This window comes from Bemisia tabaci, chromosome 1 (genome assembly GCF_918797505.1).
Source record: "Bemisia tabaci chromosome 1, PGI_BMITA_v3".
Lineage (NCBI taxonomy): Eukaryota > Metazoa > Arthropoda > Insecta > Hemiptera > Aleyrodidae > Bemisia > Bemisia tabaci.
The window spans coordinates 11,576,115-11,597,601 of NC_092793.1; the positions used below are offsets into that span (position 1 = coordinate 11,576,115).

Below are 21,487 nucleotides of genomic sequence, written 5' to 3' on the forward strand. Positions count from 1 at the left end.
CAAACGATTTTCCCCTTATGAATCGCCGTTTCTTCTTTCCTTTCCTACTTCCTTTCTTCCATCTTCTCTGTGTAAGCGGCTTGTAGGTATGGTTCAAGATACCAGATTACTAAATCTCAGAATTGTTGCTCAAAATTCATTGCTTCGAATGAAATTACTACGGATTTTCTAAAGAGATTTGTACATATTTTTGAGACGTTCGAGAAAACATCGCACGAAAATTTGTGCGATAAATATAAAAAATCAGTCATCCATCGAAAGAGAAAAAAGTAACAGGAAATCTGCAAACTGACAAACCATGTATCTGCTTTAAATGATGCAGTTCCACATCGATTAAATTGAATTAACAGTCAGTCTTGAATCAACATTACTGCAGATCAATACTGCACATTCAGCCCCTGACAGTTTTAATTTTTGCAGAGTAGGAAAGTCAGGCGATTTGACCTCTATATGAGCATTGATTGTATATCTAATGACCCTTGGTGAGTGAACCAAATAATAAATAGTGATTATAGGAGACAGCAGCCACCCTGGAAGGGTTGGCACAACTGACACCATCTCTCACCTCTGCGCTATCAACGCGGCGTGCAGATTTTTGCATATGTTAACCCTCGCACCCTTTCTTCCCCTATCCATTCCCTCAGTCACTCGATTAAAATCACGCCAAAAGAAAAAAACCTATCAAAATGAAAGAAAAAAAAAACTGATTTGAATACAGAGGCTCCGGTCATGGCCTTCATCGGCGAGCTTTGTAAAAGTTGAAATCGCACAATAGAGGCCCGAATTCAACCTTCCTTTTTTTGAAGCTTTTTTTTCTTCGTGTCGATTTTTGTTTTTTGTTTTACTCATCTGTAAGTCACGCGTGTAACCCTTCCTTCCTTCCACTCGGTTTGCGCATGTTCAACCCCACCCTGATGAGGGACAAAAACGTTTGGGGTGAGGAAAATAGGCATAGATCTACCCGCCGAAAAAAAGAAAGAAAAAACTCTAGAAAAAACCAGGCTTCATAAGCCACGGGTAAGAGTACGTTTTTTACGATGTTTTGGGTTAGCATTAATTTGATGGGTGATCATTTCAACCGGTCGGCCAGCGCGCTTTGCGTGGCAAAAAGACTTAAGTTCCTTCTCACGTGAGCCTCTGACAGAAGTATTAAACCAGCAGCGGGCGGTCCCTGTTAAAATTGAGTTGCATGCGCTCTTCTTTCGGCAGAGCGACGATATTGAGTGGAAAATTACAATAGTGGTGAGCAGGCTTGAAAATTCTCCTACTTTTTACTTCACTTTGTGTAATTTTTTTCGGTTCTATTGTGTACATTAAGTGTCGCCCGATTTAAATCTTTCGACCAGTTGTCACTTGGGATTCACCTCCTCTCCCTACCCATAGAAGCAGCGAAAAAGGCGTGGAATAACCGGTTGGCACGCTTATCGCTGAATTTGAAATTAGGGCATGTTGTTATTTTGAAGTTGTGGAATTAGAGAATGGTGACATTTAAGAAGCCGGTGGGGCGAGGGGAGCGAGAAAGGAGAAGAAAACTCGAATGGATGTAGAATGAGGAGCAAATGAAAATATTTGGAGAAAAATCAAAGCGTGAAAATGGATGCATGTATGCTGCAAGAAAATTACAATCGATGGCAGTTGCCAAGTCTGCCGAGCTGCGGAAAAACGACGTATGAGCCATCATGCGTTGCCACATTGCCTTCGAAAAACAACGAATTTTCGGGAAAATCTGCGAATATTTCTATTCCAATTTTTAGAAGGATGAAATTTGATCTGAAAAGTCTGAAAATTACGAGGAAAAATATTCGTAACTTTCTCCAAAAATAATTATTCTCCGAGTGGAAATTTGGCAACATTTGAATACTTATACGGTGTTTTTCCATAGCACGACAGAAAGGCCTTCCGTGTTATCTCAGAGAATTGCAACGATTTGCACAGGGATGATAAAGATTCCCTCTTTAAAGCCACTAGACGCATCCAAGCACCATTATTTCCAAAAGAACCGCGCCAGTGCTGCGATTTACTCAAGCTTAAGACGTGGATCTGCCAATCCATCTTAAAATGAATCGGACAAGAACCTGAAAAAAGAAGTAAGAACAAGTATCAACCGAAGCCGAAGACAGAAAAGACTATTCGGGCCTCTTTTTTAACTTTTCTCCCGAATCTGAGCGACACCTCATCGGCAGCATATAGCAGAGCATTGAGAGCTCACGCTTCGCGTCATCGCGCCTTCAATTTTTCAGATGCAGCACGGACGTCCATCAAGTACGAATAGTTGTATCTCTGCGCCGTCGTTGACGCGCATCCTCTCCATTCCTCTATTTCCATATTGTGTTTGTTTCCGTTTGTCTTATTGGTAATGGTGCTTCAAGCACTGTACGTGAGTAACACAGCCGAAGGTAGGAGAGATGTGTTCGGGCCTCTTGTTTAACTTTCCTCCCGAATCTGAGCGACACCTCATGGACAGCATATAGCAGAGCATTGAGAGCTCACGCTTCGCGTCATCGCGCCTTCAATTTTTCAGATGCCGCACGGACGCCCATCAAGTGCGAATAGTTGTATCTCTGCGCCGTCGTGAACGCGCATCCTTTCCCTCACTTTATTTCCATATTGTATTTGTTTGCGTTTGTCTTGTTGCTTCAAACGAGTAGCAAAGAGCAGAGCATTGTGAGTTCATGACTCACGCCATCGCGTCTTAAATTTTTCAAATGCACTTTAGATGTCTCTTATTTTTGAATTTAGAGATAAATTAAGGTTAAGTTTGCCCAAGATATGCTATGATTTGTATAAATCAATAATTATGTCGAAAATGAAGAAATATGTTTAAAGGTCTTTAAAGGCGCTAATCGACTCGGAGCGCTTTCATTTTCCCGTGATACTCCACGTAATGTTATCTAGTTAGTATAGTTGGACTGCATTTTGCAAAAAGGGACCACTAGCATTGCAATGTTGCTAAGATTGTGCAACTTCTTTTGTCTTGGAGGAAAAACCCGATTATCCATTAATAGTTTCTATTTTACTCGCTAAAAACTGTGAATTTAAGACAAAAATTACCATCTAAATTTCATAGTTTTTCACGATTTCCGCAATTTTATTGCAAAGGATGAAATTGCACAATCTTAGCATCATTGGAATGCTAGTGGTTCCTTTTTGCAAAATGCAATCCAGTTATTCCTGTTTGGCCCATAACCCAACGAAAGTCAATCACACTAATGCCGGCCGTTACGACGCATGTGCATGAACAAAAATCGTCTATTTTTATTTAACGCATGGTAATTCGTACTCTAGTTTTGTCCGTTTATCTCTGATTTTACGTGTTTTAATTTTTCATCGGAGACTTGCGAATATTCTGCAGACGACAGCTATCTGCGACTTACATGTAAAATAATTAACAGTAACATGCAATTTGTAAAGAAAAAAGGCTCATTGTAACAGTTGCAATGGTTTCTTGCGTGTAATTCAACTAAGGTAGATTGTTTTTTTATATGAACGAGAATTTTGAATTTAAACGATAATATCATGGCCAGAGGTTACTTTCATTCGTGCCTCAAATCGTATTCAACGTGAAACTTTTTTAATTTTCATGAGAAAACTTACACCATAATTATTACTTTGATTTGCACATCATCTAGAGGTCCTTTTCTGGTACGGTTGTTATCCGTATCGTGACTTATCACTGGACAGAACTGAGGGTCAGAAAACTGATTTTTCCATGCAGAAGGTAGGTAAGACGTAGTCCGCTGTTTAATTTGGCATGCTCTAGTGAATGTTGAATGTCTTTGACATCTGAGCCCTTAAGCACTGGTGAAAAATCACCCAAGAATGGACACCGCCGTTAATCAAGGGTTTTTTTTACGACATCGGATGGCATGGCGTAAACTTGATCTTGGGAGAGTTGTGTATCTACTTTTTATATCGTTCGCCTGGAACCGTGAATGGCCAAACCGTGTTGTCACTTCATTCGGACGCAAAGTGGCGTCGCGTCGCGTCGCATCGACTGGGGAAATAATGTCAAACTAATTAAAATAAGTTTACATTTTTCTACAACAGTTCTGTACTTTCGATGGAAATAATCGATATTTATCGGGGCTAGCAAACTCACCTAGAATCACTGCTTATGGTGGCTCTAAATGGAGGAAAAGAGTTATCAACTTCGACCGCAGAATTTCGAATCGATGGGCTGCTGTTGGCAGCTCTGGTATGGCGGGGAGCTACGATTTAAACCCTCTTCTCAGCTCTTCTCGAATAAGGCAAAACCAGTTTGATTGTCAGAGGGCAGAGGCAGAATGCTGCTAACCGTGCCCGAGTTCATCTTTTTCTTTCAAATTTTGTGGGTTTGTGTTTGATACACTTTTTAATGTGATTTTCTTATCGACATGATAGGTTGTCTTGAGAGAAGTTACCTCAAGAGGACCGCATCATCATTTTCAGGAAAAAAGTGTTCTTTTTCAAAGATAAGAATCGATCTAATTAGCGAGTGGTCCAGGACGGAGTGAAAGACAATTACAACACCAATGACACGGACTCAGGACACTGTACCTCTTGATGACTTTGTTCATAATATTGATACACCATGGTTCCATGGTATCATAGTTTACAATGGTATCATGGACGTATTTTTGATTATGTTATGTGCCAGGCAGCCCATGCAAATAATGTACATCATTGACTGATGGGTCCACTGAAAAGCAACCACTACTGTATGCCAGGGTTGTATTTACCTAATTGCCGCCCCCTTCTCATTCGTTTTGAAACATCAATAAAAACCATCAAGTGAACGTGCCAGCGGGGGTGGGGCGCACAAGACGCGTTTACTCGTGTTAGAAACATATTTTGGGATAGCCCTGTCAACACTACTAGCAAAAATTCATCGAACTTTGCGCGAACGTTAAGTTTCGTAAACCTATCTCTGAGTGGACAAGCCTTCCATTCATAAGAAATGAACGAAAAAATTATGAAAGAAGTTTAATGATTTTAACTTCCGCCACCGCGCCGCGCAGACCGCACCGTGTTTGGAGCAATGCGTGAAGTATTCCGACAGTTATGTAGGCGCCATGAGTTTGCTGCTGAATGCACTGTGTTTGATGCAATGCGTGAAGTATTCGTGCAGTCTTGTAGGCGCGAATATGTGTTACATTCCGACCGCCGCGCCAAGGGCTTCTCCTTTTCATCTCAAACCCTCGTCATCATTTCTCTCTCAGTCGCGCCGTTCCTGGCCAAATTGCATGTTTGGTCTCTCTCTTAGCTCGATTAATTACAGGTGCTGTCTCTTGTATCACCGAAAGACGAAAAAATTAGAAATTACTATACTCTCAGGAAATGAGAGATTTTTTTTTAAATTTTTTTCTAAATCCGATTCTTTTTTATACCTACATTTAAAAAAGTTGCAAAATTTGCCGCCTCCTAGATTTGCCGCTATGGGCCGCGGCCCATGTGGCCACCCCCTTAATCCGGCCCTGCTGTATGTGCTAACGAAGTTGATGACATGGTCCACGAAGTTTTAAGAGAGGCGTTTTTTTCCGCCAGCGTGAACTTATTTGTCAGGTATTTTTCATGTTACAGCTTGCAGGAGAAGATTCTAAGAGGAGGGAAAAGGTGGAAAAGAAGCAGGAGACAAAGAGAAAGACGAAGACAAGAAAGAGGACGAGCAGGAAGCTTAAATGCAGAGGAAGGAGGAGAAGGAGGAGAAGGAGGAGAAGGAGGAGAAAGAGGTGAAGGGGGAGAAGGAGGGGGAGAAGGAGGAGGAGAAAAAAGAGAAGGAAGAAGAGAGGGAAGGAGGAAAACAGTAGGAGAACGAAACCGAGACGAGAATGAAGATGACGAAGAAGAGGGGAAGAAGAGAAAAAGGAAAAGAGGAGAAAAAAGAGGATGAAAGGTTAGGTTGTCTTGAGAATGAAGATATCTTACATGTAAAATGGGGAATGGGATGGAAATGAGGGGCGGCGGGTGCCGCCCTCGTAGCGGTGGAGCTGAGAAGCCGAGGAAGAATCTTGGGGCTCTTGGACGGTGCTCAGAGAGGCGAGTGGAAAATCGGGTTGACGGATTCGGGCTCCCATTATACGAGGCCGTCCGCGTCCCGGCCGTCCAGGACCGTCGTCGTCGTCGTATAGAAAAAACCGCCGGGCAGAAGGGGTGAATAGACTGGTTAATAAGGCGCGCCGGCGGGAGCGTGTGCAGGCGTTCGGAAAAAAGAACCGGGGGGAAAAATAGATAAAGAGTGTTTTTTATGCGCATGCATCGCCGGAGTCAATTGGATCCGAAAACAATGCGGCTCAGAATTTCCAAAGCGGGGAACCGAACCGAGGTGTTGCCCGGCCCCGGACGCCCCGTCGGCCCCGTCAGGCCCGAGCCCCCTCCCCCATTCCCGGCGATTAATTTCATACTCCGTACTTTTTAATCGTCTCCAACATTTGGATCGGAGCGCTTCCTTGTCTCCAGTAAAGGGACAGCGTTGAGAGATCCAGTCGTATGGGGCCTTCTTAAAATGAGCTAAGGGGCCGTTCAAGTATAACGTGCGAAACAAAAAAGTGAGTAGTAGTTGTTGTAGTAGTTGCGGTAGTAGTAGTAGTATTCGTGGTGGTAGTAGTAGCAACAGCGGCAGCAGTAGCAGCATCAGTGGTAGTAGTATTAGTAGGAGTAGTAGTAGTAGATTCGTAGTAGTAGATTAGTAGTAGTAGGAGTAGTAGTGGTAGTAGTAACAGTGGTAGTGGTAGTGGTAGTAGACTACTTGTGATATGCGTCAATTAAAAGCGGTGCTTTAGCAACTATGGGCTTAACACTTCTGTGGTTAGATTACAAACAGGGGTTGTTACAAAAAAAAGAACACATTTGGAAGGTAAACTAAGAATCAAATTTTGAAGGTAGAAAAAAAGAGATGTGAAAGAAAGAAAATAGGAGTTGTAGGTAGTAGTGGTAATGTACACTCATTTTAAAGCGGTGCTTTAGCATCGATGGCCGTTAACATGAACAAACAAAGAATAAGGAAAGAAAAAACAATTATCATTAATCATCTTGATCTTGCAAATGCAATGCAAGACGTAAGAGGGAGAGGGTTTGCTCATCGCACCTCACGCTGGACATTACAGGTAAGGCGGTGAAAGGAAGTCAAAGTTAAGCAGCAGGTCGATACCAGCGCCCGTGGCAAACAAGAATACACCTTCGTTCTACCTGTTTGCTACGGTAAGTAAGAGAAGCGGTCTAAATATATAACAGCCATCGACACACTTTTCTTTCTTTCTTTTTTTTCTTCTTTTTAACAATATCCTTAGATATCTTTTTTACACATCCGTTGAGGCTAAGATGCAAATTTTAGTGAACATTTTTGCAAGTTTAAAAATGTACCAAAAACGTATGGAAGTATACTAGAACCGCCATTCCTCATGATTTTTCCACGGAAACAAAAATCTTACCGCATAATATAAAATCATACGAGTAACACGTAACGTATAACGCAGAAGACGCAAAGCCAGTGGCAAGACGTTCTATATCGACGATCTATATTTCCCCATTTGAAACTATGGTAAAAAATTGATTATTAGGGTGTTCGTTGCAAACACCCTGTTTATCGATCCTTTCCCATAGGTTTAATTGGTACATCAGCCCCTACCCTGGTCCTGGTAGATATCGCCTTATCGATATAATGCATTCATTGAAACAACGTTTTCAGCTTTCTCAATCGCTCCTCGGATGAAGAGCCTTAATTGGGCTGCATTTTGCAATTTGAACTATAAATTCTGGCTCATCTGCAAACACTCTTATGTGCACAGGGAAACTAATGGCACATACGTTGCTTTTAAACCGGGCCAGAATTTATAGTTCCAAATTGCAAAATGCAGTCCATTTCAGGATACTCCACTCCACCGTAAGAAAATTCATTTCTGAGCACAATCTGCATCCTCGAGAGCTTGGCAACTGGAACCGAAATTCTTGGTCGTCCCAGCAGCTGAAATTCAGCAAACCCGTCGAATGTTCCGCGAGCTCTGCAAAGCTTCCGGTAATTCTACCGACTGGACTGCGAATATTACGGAACATTCTAATGCCGCACATTGGATCGAGTTAATCAGAGAGTTCGGCCATGAAATATTTGACTACAACTGCAAATTTTAATGTTCAACTTGTCAAATTTTGAATTTTAAGGAGTGCTTCTAAAAGAAAATTCCACGAGAAAACTAATAGAACCACCTTTAAAACCTCAAAGTTTTGTATGGGCGGAGTTATAAGCTTTTAAAGTCCCCAAATTTTGTCCGACCTCTCTCACTGACTCGAACCGCTGTGTGCCGTATGCAGGAGGCAAAACCGACGAAGGTGGTTAAAGAAATGACGGAGTTTCGACTTTCCACACTCGTAAAGTCGAATCTGAAATGGACGACTTGGCGGAGAAAGTACGTACGGTTGACGTATGCGTAACGCGGTTACGGGGCGTTGAGGAAAAATGAATAGGAAAACATGAGATAACTGCTTAGGATTCGCGGCGGCGCGACAGGAAGAACGCGCATTCTTGGTACATCAGCTTCACACGCTCTTAATGTCCAGTAATTATTAGCAATCTTAGCACCAACCGACCGTCTCGTATTCATTTCTAGCCGCACCCCCCCCCCCCCCCCCCCCCTGCCAAGCCTGCGATCCGGCCCAAATACCGTGCGTTCAGGTCCTTCTACCGTACTGCCGTGCTAAGGAAGAACGCCGTTTGACCATTCGAGAGTCGCCAAATCTCCTTTGATAAAAGATGTATGTTTGACAACATTTATGCATATTTGTCCTTGAAATTTTCAGATATTTTAGATTCAATTGCGCACAAAATTGTCTGAAAATTTCGGAAGATAATTTTCAGAATTTTCTCAGTAAATTCGGTTTTTATCGGAGGAAACTTGGCAGCGTCTGAAGGCTCATACGGCGTTTTTCCTTAGCACGGCAGCGTAAGTGTCGTCGATCATCCTGAGAATTTCTCCATAGAACTTCGTTGTTAATATCCTTGGCGTCTTCTTAGGATTCTCTAAAGGGTGGAAAAGAGCAGTGCGGCGTGGCAAGCGATGCGATATATCCATTGATCTGCCATTTAAACCTATGGAAAAGAATCGAGAAACAGGGTGTTCGTAACGAATGCCTGAATAATCGATTCTTTACTATAGCCTCAAATGGAAAAATATCGATGATCGATTGTTCACGCTACGCCACTGGAAAAGAGGGAGCGGCGTGCTACGCTTCTCAGAGGCAGAATATTTAATTGTGACTGATCACGAGAGGAGAGACCTTCCTTCACTTAAAGCTTTAAAAATAAGGTGTTTTTGATACCGGGGTGTAGCCAAGTATTTTACGACCATTTTGAAAAAATATAGAACGAAATTGGAGCTTTAGTAATTTGAGGTTCGCAGATGACAAAAACGAATTTGCTTCGTTTGGTTTGGAATCCTTGCATACAAATGTGCCAATTGACTTAGCCATGAAAGTTATTGAAGAAAATTGGAGCAGACTTTGTAAGTTGACCAAGTTGCCTAAAAAAGAGTTTTTATATGCGGTTGATGTATGCCGCAAAGCAACCTGTTTCCAGTATAGGAGTGGCTTTTTCCGACAAGTTGGGGGACTTGCAATGGGAGATCCTGTATAGGTCTGTGTTGCCAATTAGGTGCTTGAATATGCTGAGGAGAAAATTTTAGCTGAATGCAAGGTACTATTTTTCAAAATATTTGTAGATGATTTCTTCCCTTGTGACGAGCCGAAATTCTAGGACTTGTTAATGCCTTTCATCAGTCCTTGAAATTGACTTGTGAATTAGAAAAGAACGGCGCCTTAAATTTTATAGACCTCACTGTCATTCGTGGTCTTAACAATAAAATTAGTACAAGGTGGTATCAAAAGCCAACACATTCATCACTCTTACCCAGCCATTCTTCAAACTTATTACCTCTCCTCTGTTTCTACAGTTTCTTTCAAATCTAATGCTGTATCATCGTTCCTGATCTCGCCAAAAATAGTGAGGCCACACGTCGCATCGGTGCGAAACGCATACATATTGGCGCCTACAAGAATGCAGGAATACTTCACGCATTGCGCCAAAGTCAGAGCGGTCGCTGGTCGGTGCCAAACTCATATTAGCGCCTACAAGAGAGAAGGAATACTTCACGCATTCTGCGTAACACTGTGCGGTCGCCGCGCCGGTCGGCGCAAAAAGCATATTCGCGCCTACAAGACTGTAGGAATACTTCACGCATTGCACAGTGCGGTCGCTGGTCGGTGTGAAACGCACATGGCAATTCTACTTACTGTCCGATTGGACATCCAAAAAACTAAAAATTCAACTTAATAGCTCTCAATTACATACATCGTGCCAAACATTTATCTGTTTGTCCAAGTTTATAATTACTGGGCAAATACATAATCATCGTGCATTTGATTTAATTTGAGGTTCAGCTTGAAGTCACATCCTGCTGTGTCAACTAAGAATGCCGTGCTCGAGATACGATGCAGTTGACTAAATTTTGCATGCATATAGATTATTTGAGGGAGGGGGGAGGACGTGTAAACCTTTTTTTTTTATTTTTAATCCTGAGATTTTTCTAAATAGTCCCTGATTTTATTGCTTACATAGTACGCATTTCAATTTGGCTTACAGCTCTCAAAGAATGTTATTAATTTATGTATAAATATATATCGTAGCTCTAAGATGAGCTACATTTTTCACCTCAGGGCTTCAGGATCGATGCTCTTTGAGCGAAAATTCCCGAAAATTACGAGGTACTACCGTCTGTAAATCGTCGCTTGCCTGACATAGGGGCGTAACTACACATTTAGATGAGCCCCGAAAAGCAGTTCATCGCAGAGTGTGGTTACGGGCGACGTTTTGGTAGATATTTCTTTAAAATCTACCTAAAAGTATCTTCAGAGCTGGTCTAACACATAGCTGGAGATAGAAACTTACACCATTTTAGTGCATTGCGCTGTTCTATCAACGAGCCTAAAATCAAGCAGGCGCCAGACACTCTGATAATAGTGTCTGTTCGAAAACGCCCCCCCCCCCCCCCCACTCACTGCCATCTCGTACGAATGTCTAGCTGATAAGTGAACGCTCCACTAGTCTGGGACGATCGTTTCGTGGTTGGCTAACTGAACACAAGTATTCCAGATTATTCGAATATATTGGAGTGAGACTAGCAGAATGGCATGAAGAGATGACTATTTTTCTCTTTTTTCTTCAATAAAACAGGTTTTATTAACATTTTACAAGTTGGTCAACGTTTTACAAGGGTGAGGGTGGCAGCGTCTAGCACAGAAGGACTACGTCTACAAAACTGCAACTAAAAGAAATAAAAAATTGCATTTTGAAAGAGGAGAAAAACTTAATGGAGAAAAACAAAAGGTTAAAAAGCGCAAGTGTTGGAATATCAATGGCTACACCGTAATGTTTTACCATTTCCTCCAGAGCGAGAAGCACGTTACATGTTACAAAGTACTAGTGGCGAGGTGTCAAGTAATGACTGATTATCGATATTTCCCCCATTTGAAGCTATGGTATAGAATCGATTATTAAGGTGTTCGTTGCGAACACCCTATATACCAATCCTTCTCCGTAGGTTTAAATGGCAGATCAATCGATATATTGCAAAGCACACCACGCCACTGCGAGGTACTTGATAATCGGTACCATTGGAAAATAGGCTTGGATTCATAGAAGCTGGAGGAAACCCGTCGCAAGGGCCAATTTCAAAACTAATGACTGATATAGTTTTTTATTAGAAACCTAATTAAAGTATATTCATGGACTTAATCTTCGAAGGGAAGGAATATGCAAATGAATGCTTTACCTCTTCAACGCTTATCAATATAATAATGAAAAAGAGCAACTTACAAATTAATTTAGTGCTCCGATAGGTTTTTATGGTGATATAATTGCGCCTCCTCTTCCGGAATCCTCGATAGCAATTTTGCAGTGCAAAAGAAACACAACAATGAGCGTGCGAACATTGCCAAATTTTCCTCAATAAAATAACTGTTTTTAAGGAAAGTTGCAGATATTCCGTGTAGGTTTCACATACTTCTTTACATTAAATTAAGGATTAAACTCATCGATAAAATGGGAGAAAAAAATTGAAACATTTTTATGGGCATTTGTTTTACACCGGAGAAAATTTGGCGACGACTGAATTCTCATACGACGTATTGCAACCGGTGGCGTGGCGTGCTTTGCGATTTATCGATTGTTATGCCATTTAAACCTATGGAAAAGGATCGGTAAACAGGGTGTTTGCAGCGAGTACCTTAATAATCTATTCTTTACCATAGGTTTAAGTAGCATAAAATCGATACATCGCAATTCACGCCACGCCACTGATTGCAATAGCACGTCTTGCACGCCCGTGACTTTTCGCTGGCATCAGTCATCGCGACTCACCGTTCACCAACCAAATCAGTGAATGTTAAAGCTGGACAAGTCCATTCCCTGAAGGACCCGGAGCCCCATAAGAATGCCTTTAGTCTAAGGCTCGTCACGCGGGCAGTTTCGGTTTGAAAATCCACGGATTAAAATGGCGGCAGGTGCGCCGTACGGTGCTGACCTGCCGTGCTAAGGAGAAACGACGTATGATCCTTCAGACATTGCCAAGTTTCCTCCGATAAAAACCGAATTTTCTGGAAAAATTCTGAGGATATTTTCCAAAATTTTCGCAGACAATTTTGTACGCAATTTAATCTAAAATACCTGAAAATTTCAAGAAAAAATATGTATGAATGTTGTCAAAAATACATGTTTTATCAAGGGGGATTTGGCAACTCTCGAATGTTCATACGGCGTTCCTCCTTAGCACGGCAGTGACAGTGATAAAGTTTTCAATCATTGGCGAGGCGCTTGAGATGGCCCCGATCAGGGATTCAAACCGCAGTATACAATTACAAAGTAATTTATTTATTAATCTATTGCCAACACAACACACTATTAATCGAGTGGAATGCCTCTCTTGCGGCGCAAATGTGCGTATTTGCATCGACAAATGATCCGCCTATTTACAAGGACCCAAGACACAGCCTTCATACCTTTGGGCTCGGTTTTTTTCATCTAATGCGACCTCCGGCGCTCATAAGCTTTTGAAGCTTAGATGCGTTTAAGAGAAGACGGAAAATCAACTATTCAACTGCCACCTCCTCACTAAAACGTGCCGAGAAGATTATACTATTCTTTCTAATTTTATTTATTGTCCCTAGAATATAATAATTTATGCGCAGTAATGTGACGGAGTGTGTACGATAACAAACTGCCGTGCTGAGGAAGAACGCCGTATGAACATTCGAGAGTTGCCACATTTCCCTTGATGAAACATGTATTTTTAACAATATTCATGTATATTTTTCCCTGAAATTTTAAGATATTTTGATTAAAGTTTGTACAAAATTATATGAAAATTTTGGAAACTAATATTCACAATTTTCCCGGTAAATTTCGGTTTTTATTAGAGGAAACTTGGCAATGTCTGAAGGCTCATATGGCGTTCTTCCTTAGCACGGCAGAACAGCTAATGAACGTTTTTTCCTGGGCCTCAGGTATGAGAAGACTTTACTATGGGTGAGATTCGATTGATGATAGAAATCAATTTTAAAATTGCAAGTGAGTGAAAACAGAAGCCCCGTCTTCTCAGCCCACAGTAAACAGGGATGCCCTTGTGATTCAGGCCGAAGAGATTTTACTCTCATGATTGTTGAATTACTTAGATTCTAGATCATTGAGTATGCACGTTGTAAAACAGAAACAAACTCCCTTCGCACATTACCTACTACGGCAGTGAGGATGTGGAGAATGCAAAAAAAAAAACCCAATTACTCCGTATTCGTTGCCACGATCCTTTGTCTCCTTACTATAAAATTGTCTTCTGATACTCTGTTCTCGATTTTAGTTGATAAAGAAAGGAGTATGTCTCTCTTTCTTTGATTCCTCGACACGCGCATTGCTGACTCATTTCATCGACTCCGTTTGATTAGGGAAAAATAATAAACAACAAAACTATTTGGTAAACGCTAGGTAAAATGTTAGTTTTGACGATGCAAAATTAGTTTCCATAGCTTCAATCAGATGTCAAACATAGACCCTCCGATTATCTTTTGGCGGGACATTTAAGAGCTTTTACACTTTGGGGAATTCAACATTTCCAAACAGTATCTACCTTCTTGTTGGATGCTGCTTCAGGTGCTGCGGTTCACCCAACAACTTCATCAAACATCGGCTTGTTTCCTACTGAGATACCGGAGAAAAGTCTCTATTTGTCTCCGGTGGGAGAACCTCCTGTATCCTTAAGGAACCTCTAAGTTCAAAGTTGAAAAAGATAAAAGCCTTCGTCTATCAAGAGAACGCGCCACAATGCTGCCGTGCTAAGGAAGAACGCCGTATGAGCATTCGAGAGTTGCCAAATTCCCCTTGATAAAACATGTATTTTTGACAACTTTCATGCATATTTTTCCTTGAAATTTTCAGATATTTTGGGTTAAATTGCGTACAAAATTGTCTGAAAATTTTGGGAAATAATTTTCAGAATTTTCCCGGTACATTCGGTTTTTATCGGAGGAAACTTGGCAACGTCTGAAGGCTCATACGGCGTTTTTCCTGAGCACGGCAGAATGCGGCAGCTCGTGTATGCGTATGTCATCATCCCGTCGACCGCTGCGCGTGACGAATCGATTCGATAAAATCGACACCTTTTTGTTGAATAAATTGATTACCTGCTTGTTTTTTTTCTCTTTCTTCGTGGCCGCACCCCTCCTCTCCCAGGGGTCGTTCAGTGCGAGCACACGATGGGCATAAAGCTACACGAGCCCTTGTATTCACCTCGCTTAGTTGCCCAGTGGATTTCCCGTGATTAGGCGGATTACCCGAGTTCCTCCGTAGAATTTAGGATTAGGGAATCAAAGTTTCAAGTTCAATCAAAGTTTTAGTGACTACGTCATTCGATATAAAATCGAACTCTTGGTTCAAACCAAAACAAACTAACATAACCATGTGTGCAAATTCTTCATGAGTTAATTAATTGTGTTAATTTATTAAAGCTTATAGTCATTGACCGGTCATAAATCAATTAAAGACTCATTAAACAGAGATCTTTCGATTGTAAGAAACACTTAAACCCATTTTACCACCATGGCGCCAAGGGCGCGAATTAGAAACAAGGCTCTGCGTTTGTTTACATTTGAACAGTGCCTAGAAATCAACTAAAATTGACTTTTTAAAGGAAAAAGGCGGGGTACGGCTCGTCAAAAGAGGTTCAGAGCTTCCGGAATGTATTCGATTATGCTTTCTTAAGATTCCATTTATGGCTGTAATTAAGGGTCCACTTATGGCTATAACCAAGGTCCCACTATCACCCCACTATCGTCAAAAATGCGCGGGCGTAAATCCTCAGCTTCTCAAATTTTTGGGGACTAAATCATGAGAAATTGGAGTAGTTTAAAACTGGTATCTTGGTTGTGCACGACGAAGAAGTCTTTGACAATATCCGCATCGCGGAAATCTTGACAACGGAGATTCTCGATCCAAAATGCCGAAATTCGATAAAGGTGCCAAACACTAAGATAGCCCTACTGAGCTAATGAGACTAAAAACCAAATTTCAGCAGCCCAAACTATAGGCCCGCCATAAAGGGTGGGATACTGGGTCCCTGGTTCCGCCTTTGACACACTACTTCGAATACACATATAACCCTAGTCTCGTAGGAAAAGTGAAAGATTTACCCTGAAAATTTCGCAGAAGGTCAATAAATTTTCAAAAACACGCTGGGGCACTGTAGAATTATTCTTACTCCTTTGAAGATTTCTATCTATTTCCAAAATTTTTAATATGTAAATTATATTTTGAATGTGAATAAACTTCTCTCCTTAAAATTAACTTCATTAACTGTATCTTTATTCTGACCTTATTGATTTTCATGATATTCTGGTGGTAAGGGGGCGGGGGGAGGGGGTTGGCGTTCATGGGGCCCCGGACCTTAGAGCTGGTACCAGGGCCCGAGAAGGGATGTGGCAGGCCTGGCCGCACTGAAGATCTCGGCGCCAGCTGCCAAGATTTTTGGGGTGCGGATATTGCCGGAAAATATTTGACTGTGCAGACAGGTATACTCGATGATTGGAGGATGAGCAACATCATGATGCGACCTGGCGGCTATGGATAAGTATGATATAAGTAAGGGTACCTCAATATCTAGCGAAGAAAAAGTCCAGCGCGTGCCGGCACCCATTTTTTTCTGGGGGCCGCAAACGACATTATTCGAGGGCAAGGGACGTGACACTGGCCGCCACACCGCGCCGCACGCTTCCCAAGGAGCAGCCACAAAAAGAGACCCTCCATCGTCCTCTTAAGGAAAAACCTCGTGTACACCTTTCAACTTTAACCAATTTCTCCTGATATGAAACGAATTTTTCCAAAAACTTGTGAATATTTTTCCTGGAGTTCCTCAGAAAGTGTTGCTCTTAATTTAGTCCAACGTTTCTTAATGTAAATGATTCAACGAGAAGAATTCATAACTTTTCTTGTGAAGGAATGTTTCATGAGGAGACATTTAGTGAGATTCAAGTGTTGATACAGCATCAGCACAAGTTATCCACAATCATCGAAATACAATGAGGATCTCATCGTGTTCCTCAAATAAAGTACGAGTTGCCCTTCTTAAATTTAAAAGTTCGGCCAGGTTGGCCTTGCATGAGATGAGATGGAAAATTAGTGGGATTTTCAGTTGGAAATGCGCAAGAATCCATAGTTAAAATTGCAAATTGAAAGAGGAAATTTAGCAACATGGAAATGTAGTTAGGTTCTTCCGTGATAGAAATAACGTCATGATTCATGTGGGGCACGAAGGGGTCGTTACTCGCAACGGTGCTGTGCACTGGGAAAAGATGGTGACTCTCGAGGAGGGGTAAAAAATTGAAATGCTGCTCCGTTTTCCAAACTCGAGCAGAAGCGCAAAGAGGATTATCGTTATTGAAAAATTCAATTTAGAGCCATGGAAAAGAGGAAAAAGTAAGAAAGCATGCACACTTTCTCGTCGCCGTAAAAAAAGAATATACGAAATATACATCGGGAGATACAGAGAAAGAGGGAAGAAAAATATGAATGCGCGAGGCGCAGATTTTCTCGATCCTCGAATCAGTCTCCTGGATGGAGCCGGAGAGGAAAAAAAAATAAAACAAGTAAATACGCTGATATTATTATATATGACTTTTATCAGGAGGATAATAAACAGCGGAAGGGCCTTTGACAGGGCGGCGGCATTTAAATGCTCCTGTATGCGACAGTCTAGGCAATCCGGGTGACATCCAAGACGATTCGTGATGGATGAGATTTTAACGAGATTTTTTCCTCTCCCCTCCCGTTGCCCGCCCTCCTGGAAGCCCGCGGTTTATCTCCCGTATATCCGAGCCACCTACGCCAAGATGTCGCCGCCACCCCCTCGCGCCGCGCCGCCTCCTCCTGGGAGCTGACACTATTCAACATACGTCGTTCCGACCTAATGTATTTTCCCATTTTCTTATCCCATCCGCCATTCCTGGCAAGGAGCCGGCCCCCGACCCAACCCGAACGAAATTCAATTTGACTTTTAATAAAAAATACTCGCTCGCTGGGATGGAGGCGCCGCGCCCGTTATCTTGCAAAGTTCTTTCTCCCGTCGCGCGGCGCGCGGGGCGTCCATCCCTCCGACGCGAGTCCCTGCAGAAAGGAGGATTCCAACGTATAAGGTTCGAGTGAATAGTGGAAATTCGAAACCTTGTCACCACCGTCGGGTCTTGCAAAAATTTTCCACTCCCTTTCTCGCTGTGGAAGAGATTAAATGTTTTGGCCACTCGCACTTTTCATTGGGAGACTACCTACGTGGTAGTCTTATTTTCATGACAAGGATTCGCAGGTCACTGCACTGATAAAAATATTGTGTCCTTGCGTTGCTTTGGTTAACACAGGAAGCGAAACACAAACGAAAATACATTTTGTGTTGATTTGTTTCAGTTTGTGGTGAATTTAGCGCAGAAATAAATTAAGAGGCCAGAAAAATGCATTCCTCCGATTGCGACGTTGCTATTTACTACTCGTTTTTTATTGAATTTCTTCCAGAAAACTAGCTCGCATTTTCTTTGAATCATCAACCAAAGGCTAGCGGTATTCTATGTTTTACTTCCCGAATTAATCAAATTGTCTTGGAATTTCTTTATGTGTGAAACCTTGCTGAGTAAGAGAGACTATCGTAAAATCCGTCCATCCAATCTCAAATCAGAAAAATGTTGGAAAAAATTGCACAGGTACAGTTTCGTAAAAAATCGAATTGTTTGAGTGAATTTTGCAACCTTCAAATGGAGTTACGTTCATTCCTTCAGAGAACAGAATCGATAGTTTTAATCAAAAATCAATCGTACTAATCAATAGTATTAATCAAAAATCAATCGTGAAACGGTTAAATTAATCTAGACATTACAATTAGTAACTGATAAAAATCGGTTGAACAAATTATATAAACGGCTCTCACGATGTTTAACTGCGGTTTCCCTGGTAAAAATTGGCGATAGGAGCTGCGTTTCAAAATACCATAGGAGTTCTTATACCCGACTAAAGAAGGTTATTGAAAATCATATAGCTGGCTGTAGAAAGCGGAGCAAATCATATAGCCGAGCTATACGAAGCTATAAAAAAGTATACAGTCTGGCTATAGTTCCTATCGCCGGGCTTAACACTTTATCGCCATTGGCTATAAAAGGCTATAGGAAATTGTGCAGAAATTCGTGTGCTTTGGAAATCATTAAGTCTGATACGGAACTACCGTAATATTTACAAAACACACAATATATTTTCCTTTAAAACATATTTTTTTTCATCAATTAAAATGAGAATAATCCATACAGAGTGTGCAAACATTTCAAAATCATGCGTTGAAAAACGCTGACTCCGCGAGATTAAATATTAGAGCCTAACACAAACGGAGCGGCGACGCACTGGCGCCTACAAACCTAACAGGGATACTTCACGCATTGCGCAAACGCGCATTGACGCCTACAAACGTAACAGGGATACCTCACGCATTGTGCAAACGCGCATTGACGCCTACAAACCTAACAGAGATACTTCACGCATTGCGCAATTCGTGAAGTATCCCTGTTAGGTTTGTAGGCGCCAATGCGCGTTTCGCGTTCTCAGCCCGCCCGCTGCGCCGCAGCGTGCCACGGCGTTTGAAGCAACTATTTCACATCAGAGGTATTGCACAGTATCATTAGAAATTGAAGGCGCTGCAACGTATCACGAATGACAGATATCCTTCAAAAGAACGGAGCTTTCCTCGCAAAATAAATCAAGATACTACGGCACAAAAAGAGAGCGGTAGTCCAAAAACTAACTAAGTCCTAGTATCCGTATTTAGTAACGTTTAGCATAAACTTTATCGTCTGGCTGTTGCTTAATCGCCATCGGCTATGAAAGGCTATAAGAAATTGTATAGCCGGCTACAGAAGCTATCGGAAATCTTACAGCCGGCTTTAGGTCTATAGTATTTTGGAACACACATTCTACTGCCAATTTTTACCAGGGTTTAGAGACCCTTCACAAATCGTTCGCTCATCTAACGTCAAGGCTGATCTCCAGTTCCACATGAGCCCTGTTCTCCGAATAACTCTATGCTTTCTGGGGCTCATGTGAAAATAGAGATATGTCGTGACGTCAGAGGAGCGACAAAATAAAAGGGTGACGTAACGGCGCACAGTGGATCGAGTCTATTAGAGAGGTCGCACATCACATTTCTTATTAAAACCGCAAATTTAGATGTTTATTTCGTCACATTTTAATTTTCAAGGGATGCGTTGAGAAGACGTATGTTGGTTTCCTCAATGCATCCCCAAAATGTCAAAAAAGTCATTAAATTTCACTCGAATAAATTTCATGAAATTTCCCACCTCTAAATGGACATATTTCTGCCAAACAAAACTATGTGCATTATGATGTGAGCCCTGTTACGCATATGTTCTTATGGGTCTCAGGGCTCATGTCTTAATGCACATAGTTCCGTTTGGCAGAAATACGTCCAAATACTGCCGTACTAAGGAAGAACGCCGTTTGAACATTCGAGAATTGCCAAATTTCTCCGGATAAAACAAGTATTTTTGAGAAAAGTTAAGCATATTTCTATTTGAAATTTTCTGATATTTTAGATAAAAATGCGAACAAAATTTTCAGAAAATTTGACGAAAAATTTTCCCAATTTTCGAAGAAAATTCCGGTTTTATCAAAAGAAATTTGGCAACACCTGAGTGGTTCATACCGCGTTCTTCCTTAGCACGGCAGAATAGGAGTGCAAGGTCTCCTGAATATAGTTTCTCTGTGCGTGTGGATCTGGCAACGTGTAGTGGGTGCAGGGATCGGATGGGATCGGGTTTCCGCGGTTGGCCGTCTTTTCGAGGGAAGATGCAGCTAATGGAATGCTCAATGATCCAAACGCGCCCGCGACGCTGTCGCCGCGCCGCCCGGCCTCCACGGTCGCTGCAACCGTAAACTCCGGGCCCCGGGCGCCGCGGGCGGAAAGCTGACTGCGGCGCCGGGCGTATCGCTTTCAGTGTGTGAAAAGTGTGGACGAGCCCCGGGTCTCGAATTTTGTGGTCGCCGCTAATTCGGTGTGAGGCTTCTAACTTCTAACCTTCCTCACCTTCGCATCTAATCCCGCTTCAACGAGGCTTCTTCCATTCCCGCCTCCCGGAGTTGCCGCTCGAATATTTACAGTCACACATTTTTCACGTTTTCTTGAGATACGTCACAGGGTTGCCACAGGATTTGGAAAATGGAATTCCCTGACATTTCCCTGACACATTTTGGTGAAATTCCCTGAAAATAGAGAGTTTGCAGGTGTCTGAAAGCTGATGAGTTTCGTGTTTAAGTGGGAACTGCTGAGTGAACTGAACACGAAGATACCCTTGGTCCATGAATCGAACAATTATTGGAGAAGATATGACAAAATTATCTAATCTGCTAAAATACAAGGGTTTAAATGGGAAATGCCGCCAGATGACGTCACTAGGCGGTGCATTTTCTCACGTTTAAATTTATTTTTATACTATTTCCCATATCAGAAAAAAATTATAAAAAATACAATCAGCTCTTTAAGCACTGTTTTCAGAACAGGGGGACATTCATCAATGAAGGATAGGCTTATTGTTTTTTTTTTTTTTTTTTTTTTTCGTTTTTTTTTTTCCAAACAATTATTTTAGGCTTATTGTTAGCCTGCGCAGTAAGTAGGAGCGCAGTAAACGTCTTGGATGAAGAGGTGGACGCATGAGCTGGGAAACAGTGGTGATGAACGATCGATTATCGATTTTTCCCCATTTGAAGCTATGGTCAAGAATCGATTATTAAAGTCCTTGTTGCGAACACCCTATTTATCGATCCTTTTCCATAGGTTTACATCACAGATCAATCGATATATCGCAAAGCACGCCAAACCACTGCTGGGAAGGGGGCGAGGCGGCCGGCCGGCCCCGAAATGTGACGGCGAAGACAAAC

The 21,487-nt window shown here is 41.9% G+C and overlaps 1 protein-coding gene across 2 annotated transcripts in view; it reads right to left on the bottom strand.

The window, feature by feature from the left end:
- Positions 1–21,487, bottom strand: part of MESR6 (misexpression suppressor of ras 6) — a 660,344-nt gene that overhangs the window by 339,629 nt on the left and 299,228 nt on the right. The gene's annotated exons all lie outside the window — the stretch shown is intronic.